Below are 12,452 nucleotides of genomic sequence, written 5' to 3' on the forward strand. Positions count from 1 at the left end.
CCCGCAACCACCACCCACACTCACAACCAACCCGAACCACCCCATACCCACAACATCTCCAGCCCGATACGTTTTGGGTCCTCCCCGGCCACCCCCGAATCACCACCGCCCGTGCCATCCCCCAATACTCATCCCATGTTAACCCGTGTCAAAGCCGGTATCTTTAAACCCAAAACCTTTCAGGCTACCATACTACCAAATACACTCCTTCCCGATAGTGAACCAACAACCTACTCTGTTGCCTCAAAAAATGCTTATTGACGTCATGCTATGGATGACGAGTTTAAGGCTTTGACTGATCAGAAAACTTGGGTTCTTGTACCTAAGCCCCATGGGCGGCACCCAGTGGCTGTAAATGGGTGTACAAAATTAAACACAATGCGTATGGCAGTATTTCCAGGTACAAGGCTCGTTTGGTTGCTAAAGGCTACAATCAGGAGTATGGGCTTGATTACTCCGAGACATTCAGTCCTTTTATTCGACAGGAAATCATTCGCCTGGTACTGTCACTCGCCGTGCGCAACAATTGGCTCATCAATCAGTTGGATGTTTCCAATGCTTTTCTTCATGGCATGCTTGATGAAACTATCTACATGACGCAACCACCGGGCTATGTTGATCCCCGCTTCCCTCAACATGTTTGCAAACTCCAGAAGTCTCTGTATGGGCTCAAGCAAGCCCCCCGTGCTTGGTACACACGTCTGAAAACGTTCCTCCAGGGACTCGGCTTCACGTGTTGCGTACACGACACGAGTCTGTTTACTCGACATTCAGCACACGGTACAGTCATTCTTCTTGTCTATGTAGATGATATCATTATTACAGGCTCTACTGCAGCTCTCATTCAGGATGTCACTCGAGCTATGCATACTACCTTCAAAATGAAGGACCTTGGCCCGTTACATTATTTTCTGGGAATGGAGGTTTCTCGGACAGGCAGCGGCTTGTTTCTTCATCAGTCAAAATATGCTCGAGATCTGTTGCAGAAAGCTGGACTGGAAAAATGCACCAGTCAACCAACACCGATGGCAGTCTCTTCGTCTACGAATGGAGCCGACACCCCCTTTGCCGATATCACCCACTTCCGCAGCCTCATTGGGGCTCTACAGTATCTGGCCATTACCCGTCCTGACATCCAGTTTGCTGTCAACCGAGTTGCTCAGCGCATGCATCAACCAAGTGAACATGATTACCATTGTCTAAAACGCATTCTCAGGTACATTTTTGGCACTCTTGGTCGTGGTTTACTCATTCGACCCGGGGACTTGGAGCTTCGGGGTTTCTCAGATTCAGATTGGGCGAATGATAAAAATGACAGAAAATCTACATCGGGGTTTCTCGTTTTTTTGGGACCGAACCTGATCTCCTGGTGTACAAAAAAACAACCCAAGGTCTCTCGGTCCTCGACTGAAGCTGAATACCGCGCCCTTGCTCTTCTTGCTGCTGAGACCATGTGGGTCACATATATTCTTCGCGAACTCCGCGCCACTCACACTGTTCCTACTCTCTATTGTGACAACAAATCAACCATCTGTGTGGCCAAGAATTCCGTCCTACACACCAGAATGAAGCATGTTGATACAGATTGTCTCTTTGTTCGCGATGAAGTTCAGGCCGGCACCATGACTGTGCAGTATGTACCCACTGAAGAACAACCGGCTGATATTCTCACCAAGCCTCTCCCGAGCCGACAGCACGATTACCTCAGTTCCAAGCTTCCGTTCGCTTCCGCTCAGCTCAGCTTGAGGGGGGATAATAACAGATGTTATTAAATAAATAGTATTAAATAATATTAGTATTTACTGTGTACTAATCCTAGTCCTATTAGAATTAGTACTCCTTAATCCTAGTCCTATTAGGATTAGTACTCCTTCCTATATCTCCTATATATATCTCCCATGTATTCCCTTATTAGGTTAATACTTCAATACAATCAATATTCCTTCAGTCTATAATGATGAGACGAATTATAGATAATTAAAATAGACGTCCACTAAAGAACCTAAATACCCTTTTAAATGATAAATTTTCTTGTATTGCAAGTTAGCAAGACAAGGTAATTGTGTGACCATCACTAATGAAAGTTGAGATTGAGTCTCTTGCGTTCTAAGAACGTATACGTGAGAATATTTGTTTAGATACAATGTTCCTAATAGATGTTTCTTATAGATGCTCTCATGTGTGCCTATTGTTATCTCACAACTTGATGTTTGCAAAAATATTGGCACAAATAATATGATTACGTGCACAGTTTTCTCATAATCAAATTAATTTGTTCAGTGATGGAATCGTCACTCACCTCTAGAAGGGAAAGAATAACTGAGAAGAAATAAATTTGAAAATTACTCTCGGAGTAATAAATTTGAAATTTACTCATATAATAGTAAATTAGAAATTTACTAAAGGAAAAGGCAAATGACACAGTAAACTTGGAGTTTACAAGTACTAATAATTGTATTAGTAGGCATGAATAATTTTGTCATCTCAAAAATGTGCATACTAAGTAATAGACATACAATGAAGAACTAGAATATTATTTAAGAATTCTTTATGTTGCTTGTTCTCATGATAAGTTGATTGGATCAACTAAAGTTGGAACTAAATCCCTAAATTCTGAAAAGTACAGAAGGTGAATATGGGCCCATTCACCTATCATTTGATACGATAAAGCGATGCATCTATAAGATAATCACATGTGCGTTTGTTGTCAACTTGCAGTTAGACATTCGCATAATTGTTTGTGCATGATAATTGAGTTAATAACACCATTTTCAGAATATGTAATCATGACAATTTATCTTGATAGTATTGATAAATATTCAAGCTGATGTGACGTTAGATGTCTCAAATAGATAGTGAAATCATTGCTTATGAAAATTAAGCTCCATGTGTTGATATGAAATATGATACCGCATACAAAAGTAATTGTACGCATCAGACCAATAAATTATGATCAAATTTTCTTTCAATTGATTTATGGCCAGGGACCAGATATTTTTCATCTGACTATTTTGATGTGTAGTATATAATCAATGAATATATCATGATGCACATAGATAGATTCACCAAATATTAATATATATGTTAGTTTGTCTTACATAAGAGGGAGATTAGAAGCAACACATGAGTTTTAAATACTCCTATTGAATGTCCCTTGAGTATAGAGTTTATGAGATGCATGAAGCATGATAGACTAATCGAGTCTAAGTAAAACAATTCTTGAAAAAGGGGGAGGATCAAAGAATCAAAATGATCATAATAAGGAGATAATGTGCTCTTGTAGAGCCTACGACATAACACTTTATGAAACCTCATGAGAGGGATAGCTACCTAAAAATAATGAAGTGATGAGATCTCAGTAAGTTATGTCGTATTGTGAATCGATACAAAATGATATATCATTTTTTTATACAATAGCACACAATATTGTTAAAGATTATAATGATATAAATTCTACGACTATTGAATCATGTTGCTGTAGAAATAATTATTAAGTGAAAAGTGGAATGATGCTAAGCGAAAAACTGATTTGACTTACAATCTAGGCACTAGAAGATGTCGTACATTTAATATTGGATGTTGTCACCTGACAAAAATTGATATGAAAATATCCGATAAATTCAAAATCTAAAACATATACAAGTTTTTGGAAAATCTGTTTATAATCCTCATAAGGATTAAATAGATTCAAATTGCATTAAATATGAATTGAAACTCTTGAAGAGTTTTAAAAAGGCAATAGATTATTTGCTTAAAGAAGTTGAAGTAAGAAACTTGCATAAATCATTGATCTTTAAGGTATGATTCATAAAAAGAGATAGAAGGAAACATATTTCGTCAAAATTTTTCTACACACATGAGCTCCCAAGAATGGTGATATCAACCTGTAACATATTTGTTCAAGTAATATTACAGTTGATTTATTCACCAAGTCTTTACCAACTACAACTTTCAAGAAGATGGTGCACAAGCTTGAAAAACGAAGATTCTAGCCTCTAGATTAATATCATCATTAGGGGAGTTAATATGTGATGTACTCTTTTTTCCTCACAAGGTTTTGTCTCATTGGATTTTCCTTGTAAGATTTTTAATGAGACATCCATAACGCGTAATAATTAGATATGTGTACTCTTTTTTCTTCACTAGATTTTTCTCCCACGGGTTTTATCTAGTAATGTTTTAACGAGGAACATAATCTATAGACATTCAAGAGGGAGTGTTATAATATACTTGTATTATAGTGAATGAATAATTATGTGGAGTCCTTCTAGGATATGGTTAGGAATCCTACTTGGAGACCAAGTTAGGGTTTCTCAATAAATAAAGGGGGTTCCCTTCATTATAAATCAGATATGTAATTCTATGAATAACCTCAAGAAGAATAAAAAGTCTTCTCTTCTCCCTACTATATTCTTCTCATCATTTTATATAGTTTCATAACAGTTAATGTTAAAAATAGAATATGTTATTTGAACTTAGTGCTTCAAACTTCTCTCTCCTTACATTCGCCACAAGACCACAACCATATGCATAAAAGAAAGGGTGTGAACACCTTTTTTTTTGCTAGATTGCTTGCAACCTGTTATTGTATATTAGGTTAAGATGTCCCACATCGATAGAGTTGTAGAGGGATGAGAATTTTATCTCCTTATTTGAATTTGGACAAACCTTTTCTCATGAGCTACCTTTTGGGGTTGAGTTAATTAGATCTAGGTATCATATCTTTATATATCCTAGGTAAGGTCTAGTCATCGAGGCGAAACCATGATTTTAGGACTGTGCAATAATCTTAATCTAAAATAAAAACCATCAAATTAATGAATAAATATGCAAGTATTTCATTCACTTAAAAATCGACGATTTGGACCCTAAAATTCATAAAAACACAAATTATGTTAATGAGATATTAGTCATGTTTGAAAACATTATCTTAGATAATGTTATTCTAAAACTTAATTTGATGATATGATTTATAAAACTTTGAGTAATTTAATTTAAAATTTAAAATATTGTTTATAAACTATGAATGTTTTTATAATATAAATTTCAAACATTTTTACTATAATCTTCAATATTTCTCCAAGTGAGCTTAAAATTATTAAATTCACCATTAATATTTTGGCACCTAAAACATGTATTTTGTTAGTTTCTTTATCACCTAGATCCATTATTGTCTTCAAAAGTTAAGATTTGAAAAATAATCAACAATTATTTTAATATTATCAATTAGCAATATGTGGAATAACCCTATAATCAAAGATTAAAAATTAATTTTGAATAGATAGCTATAGGATAAAAGCAAACAAATAAGAAAAAAATGAAAAAAGAAGAGATAAGAGTGCATAGTACATACCAGAGGACAAAGTGTAACATCTCAATATTTGAAATAGCTAGGAATAGACTAAGAAACTAAAAATATTCTTTTTGGAAAGAAAAGGAAAAATCTGAAAAATTGTCCAGGTTAAGAAAGTGAGTTTTGGTCATTTTCAAACAACCATAAATTCTAGCACATGATGAATTAGAGGTAATTCTTGATATGGTTGGATAGATCATTCCAACGCTGACAAGTTTGTGCATTTTTTATATCTTATGAGGGAGATATGCCGATCGGAAGTTGGATTGTTGAAGTAAGGAAAGTCCAAATCCGGATTTGAGTGAGGGCAAATCAGTTTTTCCACCAATTAATTTCCTATTTCATTTTTTGGGGTTATTTGGGGTAAAAACAAGTCTTAACTCAATTTTGGAATAAAAAATCAAAATCACTCTTAGGACTTGGTGAAGAGAGAAAAAAAAGAAAGGAAAAAAGTCAAGAATTAGCCAAGAACGTCAAGATTTGCGAGTGAAATTCATCGGGGGTGATTCCTATCAAGGTATGTGAGATCTTTTGTGTTGGTTTAGTTCACCCACACACCAAACTTGTTTCAATTCTGTGGTTTTAGAATTGTTTACATGTTAAGAAGTTAGTTCTTGAAGAATCTTGTCGAATATTTGTTGGTTGAGTTTGCTTGAATGCCCATTGTTGTTTGCTTCGTAATTCCAGATTGTATTTTGAGTTAGATCTATTGGGTATTGAAGGTACAAATGATCCTATGGGTTTGGAAAAAGAACTATAAAGGTTTAGGGGGTTTAGCGTTGAAAATCGAGAGGAGAAAGTCATCATTCACACCTGGGCAGCACCAGGCACGACGCACCCATCTGCGCTAGAGAGCCTGGGGCGGCGCGCCTCGGATGCGTCCGGATTGGTGTTTTTTTTACCCAGTTTTCATTGTTTAACCTATTTAAGTCCTTCTAAGGTGTATTAACACTCTCCAGTGATTCTAATTATTTCAAATAATATCTAAACACCTAGAAATCACCAAAAATGTGAATCATAACCTTGAATTCATAATTTCATTTAAGTAAAGCTAAGATCAAAGTCAAAGAAGTTTAGAGTGAAGTCTAAAGTTAAGAAGCAAGTCCAAAGAAAAGTTTTAAAAGGTTTTTAAGAGTGTTTAGCAATGTTTTAACTCTGTTTTTAAGACTCAAGTTTCAAGTTAACTAAAGAGTAAAGAATTGAGTTCATTTCTCAGAACTTATAAGGAACTAAGTATTCGTTAAGAGTTGATTTAACACTCAAGTTCCAACCTAAGTAAAGAATAAAGAGTTGAGTTCATGAGTATGAGTTTAAATTTACCCAGCTATTCCGCTATGCTCCTGAAATGGTTAAGGACATGAGGAGCATAATGAGCTTGTTTGTTGATGTGTTGGGTCGTGCATCAAGCATAGAGGGCAAGACTGCGATGTTAATTGGCGACATGGACATATCCAGGTTGATGGCTTATGTGAAGATGTTTGAAGAGGAGAAGCTGAGGGACAAAGAAGAGTATAAAAGTAAGAAATCTAAGACTGAATGAATCTGGGTAGTAGAAATGTGGTATGAATCGGCCACAATTTCATAAACAAAAGTGGCCTGTGCCCAGAAACAAAGGTGAGCATCATGGCTAGAACTCACAACACTTTAGAGATAGACAAGCACATTCTCAAGAAAGCGTGGCACATAAAGGTAGTTGGGATCCTGCATGTGCTAAGTGTGGTAGAACCTACCCAGGTAAATGTCGTGATGGACAGACATGTTGCTTTAAGTGTGGAAAGAGAGTCACTTCATGAGAGAGTGCCCCAAGAAAAGACAGGGTAGTGAAAATCCAGGCAACATAGCTCCATCTCCATCAATTGCTCCACCAGACAGGGCTGCACCTAGAGGAGTCACTTTTGGTACTGGCAGAAAGGCAAATCGCCTCTATGCAATCACTAGCCGCCAGGAGCAGGAGAACTCTCCAGATGTTGTAACTGGTATGATCAAAATCTTTACTTTTGATGTTTATGCTTTGCTAGACCCAGGAGGAAGTTTTTCTTTTGTAACTCTTTATGTTACAAATAAGGTTGAATTTCTTCTTAAGAAACTTTGTGAACCCTTCTGTGTATGTACACCTGTTGGGGAGTCTATCCTAGCGAAAATAGTCTATCATGATTGTCCTGTTTCTATCAATCACAAGAATACCTTGGCTGACCTAGTGGAGTTAGATATGGTAGATTTCGATGTCATTCTAGGTATTGATTGTCTTCATGCTTTTTATGCATCAATAGATTGTAGAATTCGAGTTGTCAAGTTTCAGATTCCTAATGAACTATAGAGTGGAGTAGTAGTTCACCAGTGCCTAAGGTTCGTATCATTTCATATCTTAAGGAGAGAAAGTTAGTTTCAAAGGGATGTATCTATCACTTAGTCCGAGTTAATGACTCAAGCGTTGAGGTAACTTCCCTTCAATCATTTTTCATAGTAAAAGAGTTTCTCGAGGTCTTTCTTGGCGATTGACCTGTAATCCTTCCTGAGAGAAATAAACTTCGGCATAGACATCATTCCAGATACTCGTCTATCTCTATTCCGCCATATATAATGGCACTAACAGAGTTAAAGGAGTTGAAATAACAGTTGAAAGATCTGTTAGATAAGAGTTTCATTCGATCAAGTGTCTCACTTTGGGGTGCTATGGTCGTGTTTATGAGAAAGAAGGTGGTTCCCTAAGGATGTGTATAGACTATCGTCAATTGAATAAGGTTACCATCAATAATAAGTATCCTCTTCCAAAGATAGATTATCTTTTCAATCAACTTTAGGGCGCTACCTATTTTTTCGAAAATGGACCTCAAATATGGCTACCATCAGTTGAAAGTTAGGGAATGTGATATTCCGAAGACAACTTTTAGAACCAGATATAGGCATTATGAGTTTTTAGTCATGTCATTTGTTTTAACTAATGCACCAACAACGTTCATGGACCTTATGAACAGATTATTCAAACCTTATCTACATATGTTTGTTATCGTCTTTATTGATGACATACTAATCCGTTAAAGGAATGAAGAAGATCATGCTAGTCACCTCAGGATAGTCCTTCAGACTTAGAAAGACAAAGAGTTAATGTCAAGTTCTCCAAGTGTGAGTTTTGACTTAAGTCTGTGGTATTTTTGGTCCACATAGTTTTCGATGATAGAATTAGAGTTGACACCCAAAAGATAGAAGCATTTCATAGTTGGCCTAGACCCACGTTTCCAACTGATATTAGGAGTTTCTTGGGTTTGGCTGGCTACTATAGAAGGTTTGTTGAGGGATTTTCATCTATTTCCTCTCCTTTGACCAAGTTGCTTAGAAGATAGTTAAATTTTAATAGTCTTAAGCTTGTGAGAAAAGCTTTCAGGAGTTGAAGAAGAGGTTGACTACTTCACCAGTTTCGACCTTATCAAGAGGTACTCAAGGTTTTGTGGTGTAATGTGATATATCTAGAGTTGGGTTGTGCTATGTCTTAATGCAGAATAGCAAAGTTATAGCTTATGCCTCCAGACAGTTGAAAGTTCATGAGTAGAACTATCCAACCCGTGACTTAGACTTGGCTGCGTTAGTTTTTGCGTTGAACATATGGCGGCATTACTTGTATGGTTCATGTTGATATATTCACTGATCACAAGTTCTTACAATACCTGTTTACCCAGAAAGATATCAATCTCAGATAGAGGAGGTGGTTAGAATTACTCCAGGATTATGACATGAGTATTATTTACCACCTAGGTAATGCTAATGTGATTGACGATGCTTTAAGAAGGTTAGCCATGTACCGCCCATATTGAGGAAGAAAAGAGGGAGTTAGCCAGAGATGTAAACAGGCTTGCACGCTTGGTAGTTAGACTTATGGATTCCATAGATGGAGGGATAGTGGTGACAAGTGGGGCTGAATCATCACTAGTGTCAGAGGTGAAAGAAAAACGAGACTAAACCCCATTTTGCTTGATTTGAAGGTGAATGTTCATAAGCAAAGAGTATCAGCTTTTGAATGAGAGGGAGATGGTGTGCTGAAGTATCAAAATAGATTGTGTCTAGGGTGGATGGACTCCAAGAAAGGATCATGGAGGATGATCATAGCTCCAAATATTCCATTTATCCGGGTTCTACAAAGATGTACTGTGATTTGAGAGAGGTATATTAGTGGGAAGGTATGAAGAGGGGCATTGCTGAGTTTGTTTCCAAGTGCCCGAATTGCTAGCAAGTGAAAGTAGAATACAAAAGGCCTGGAGGGTTGGCTCAAAATATAGAACTTTCGGAATGGAAGTGGGAGATTAACATGGACTTCATCACAGGGTTGCCAAGGTCTCGCAAGCAGCATGATTCAATTCGGGTGATTGTCTATAGAATGTAAAAATCAGCCCACTTTTTCCCGGTAAAGACCACTCATCCAACAGATGATTATGCAAGGTTATGCATTCAGAAGGTGGTGAGACTTCATGGAGTCCCAGTTTCTATTATTCCATATAGAGGTGCACAATTTACTGCACAGTTCTGGAAGTCTTTTCAGAAAGGTTTGGGTTCAAATGTGAACTTAAGCACTGTTTTTTATCCTCAAACGGATGGGCAAGCGGAGCGTACTATCCAGACATTAGAAAATATGTTGAGGACTTGCATGAGTGATTTCAAGGGGAATTGGGATGACCACCTACCTCTCATTGAGTTCACTTACAACAACAGTTATCATTCGAGCATCCAAATTGCTTCATACGAAGCTCTTTATGGGAGAAGATACAAATCTCCTATTGGGTAGTTCACATTTAGTGAAGCAGGGTTGATATGACCATATCTAGTTCACCAAGCCATGGAGAAGGTGAACGAGATTCAAGAGAGATTAAAAACGGCACAAAGTCGTCAAAGTCCTACACAGATGTTAGGAGAATGCCGTTGGAGTTCGAGGTGAATTATTGAGTATACTTTAAGGTTTCACATATGAAGGGTGTTATGAGGTTCGGTAAGAAGGGGAAACTTAATCCCCGATATATTGGACCTTATCGCATAGCCAAAAGGATTGTCAATGTAGCTTATGAGTTAGAGCTGCCAAAAGAGTTAGTAGCAGTTCATCCATTCATCAAGTGTTTCATATCTCTTAGTCCCCGGTATATCATAACATCTCACAATTTGAAATTGCTAGGAATAGAATAAGAAACTAAAGATATTCTTTTCGTAAAGAAAAGGAAAAATCTGAAAAATTGCCTAACTTAAGAAAGTGAGTTCTTCTAATTTTCAAACAACAATAACTTCTAGCTCAAGATGAGTTAGAGGTAGTTATTGATAGTTTGGATATATCTTTCCAACGCCACCAAGTTTACACATTTCGATATCGTATGAGGGATATATGTCTATCGGAAGTTGGGATGTTGAAGTAAGAAAAGTCCAAATCCGGATTTAAGGAAGGACAAACTAGTCTTTTCACCAATTAATTTACTATTTCATTTTTAGGGGTTATTTGGGATAAAAACAAGTCTTAACTCAGTTTTGGGAAAAAATCAAAATCATGCTAGGTCTTGGAGAAGAGAGAAAAGAAGAAAGAAAGGGAGAGAAGCCAAGAGTTCGCCAAGAACATTAAGATTTACGAGTAGAATTCATCGGGAGTAATTCCTATCAAGGTATGTGAGATATTTTGTGTTGGGTTAGTTCACCCACACATCAAACTTGTTTCAATTAAGTGGTTTTAGAATTGTTTACATGTTAAGAAGTTAGTTCTTGAACAAACTTGTCGAATTTCTATTGGTTGAGTTTGTTTGAATTCCTATTGTTGTTTGATTCGTTATTCCGGGTTGTGTTTCAAGTTAGATATATTGAGTATTGAAGGTACTAATGATCATAAGGGTTTGGAAAATAACTATATAGTTTTAGGGGGTTTAGCGTTGAAAAACGAGAGGAGAAAGTCGCCATCCACACCTGGGCAGCACCAGGTGCAGCGCGCCCTATCTGCGCCAGAGGGCCTGGGGCGGTGCGCCTGTAGAGTGACAGGATGAGGCCTCTGATTCTTAGGCCTAGCGCGTCGCGCCCCGGATGCGCCTGAATCGACGATTTTTGCTCGGTTATCGTAGTTAGCCTATTTAAGTCCTTCTAAGGTGTATTAACACTCTCCAATGATTCTAATTACTTCAAATGAGTTTTAAACACCTAGGAATCACCAAAAACACAAATCATAAACTTGAATTCATAATTTCATTCAAGGAAAGCTAAGATCAAAGTCAAAGAAGTTAAGAGTCAAGTCTAAAATTAAGAAGCAAGTCCAAAGAATAGTAAAAGGTTTTCAAGAGTGTTTAGCAATGTTTTAACTCTGTTTTTTAAGACTCAAGTGTCAAGTTAAGTAAAGATTAAATATTTAAGTTCATTTCTCAAGAATTAAAAGGGAACAAAGTATTCGCGAAGAGTTGATTTAAGACTCAAGTTCCAAACTAAGTAAAGAGTAAAGAGTTGAGTCATTTATCAAAAGCTATAAGGAACTAAGTATTTCCTAAGAGTTTATAAATGTTTTCACGTTTAAGATAAGAGGAAACTAAGATTTCCAAAAGAGTTTTGAGAAAGAAAAGGAAACATTGATTCCAAGAGAGCTTTCTAAAGTTAAGTGTTGAGCAATTATCTCAACCCATAGAAGAAAATTATTTTTAAAACACATGAGCTAAGTATATTTTGGAAGTAGTATTGAGCATCGATATGGGGATTCGAGTTCATAATAACTCAAGTCTCCATAAACTATGTAGCCATCATTGGTATTAATTGGTCATACTTTTTAGATGATCACATTAGTTAAGCTAGTGGATCCACTAAGTTAAGTAGTTCTATGCAACGACAAAGTATATGACAGTTCTGGCAGCGTGTGCAAGACGATGTATCACCACTTAGGCTCATAGTGGTGGTTGCGGTTAGAGAGTCTCCCACATAAACTATATTACTTCATATATAAGTAAGGTTGAGTTTGTTATTGCATTTTTTTTAACGAACTAAGTGTTTTTCATTGTCTTACAAGCTTTATATATTGCATGTGTCTAATTGCTTTATATTAAGTCAAGTTATTCATGAGTTGAGCAGAGCCGAAGTAAGTGTTCCTTCTTACTCTTTTTCA

This window comes from Solanum pennellii, chromosome 6 (assembly GCF_001406875.1).
Source record: "Solanum pennellii chromosome 6, SPENNV200".
Taxonomy (NCBI): domain Eukaryota; kingdom Viridiplantae; phylum Streptophyta; class Magnoliopsida; order Solanales; family Solanaceae; genus Solanum; species Solanum pennellii.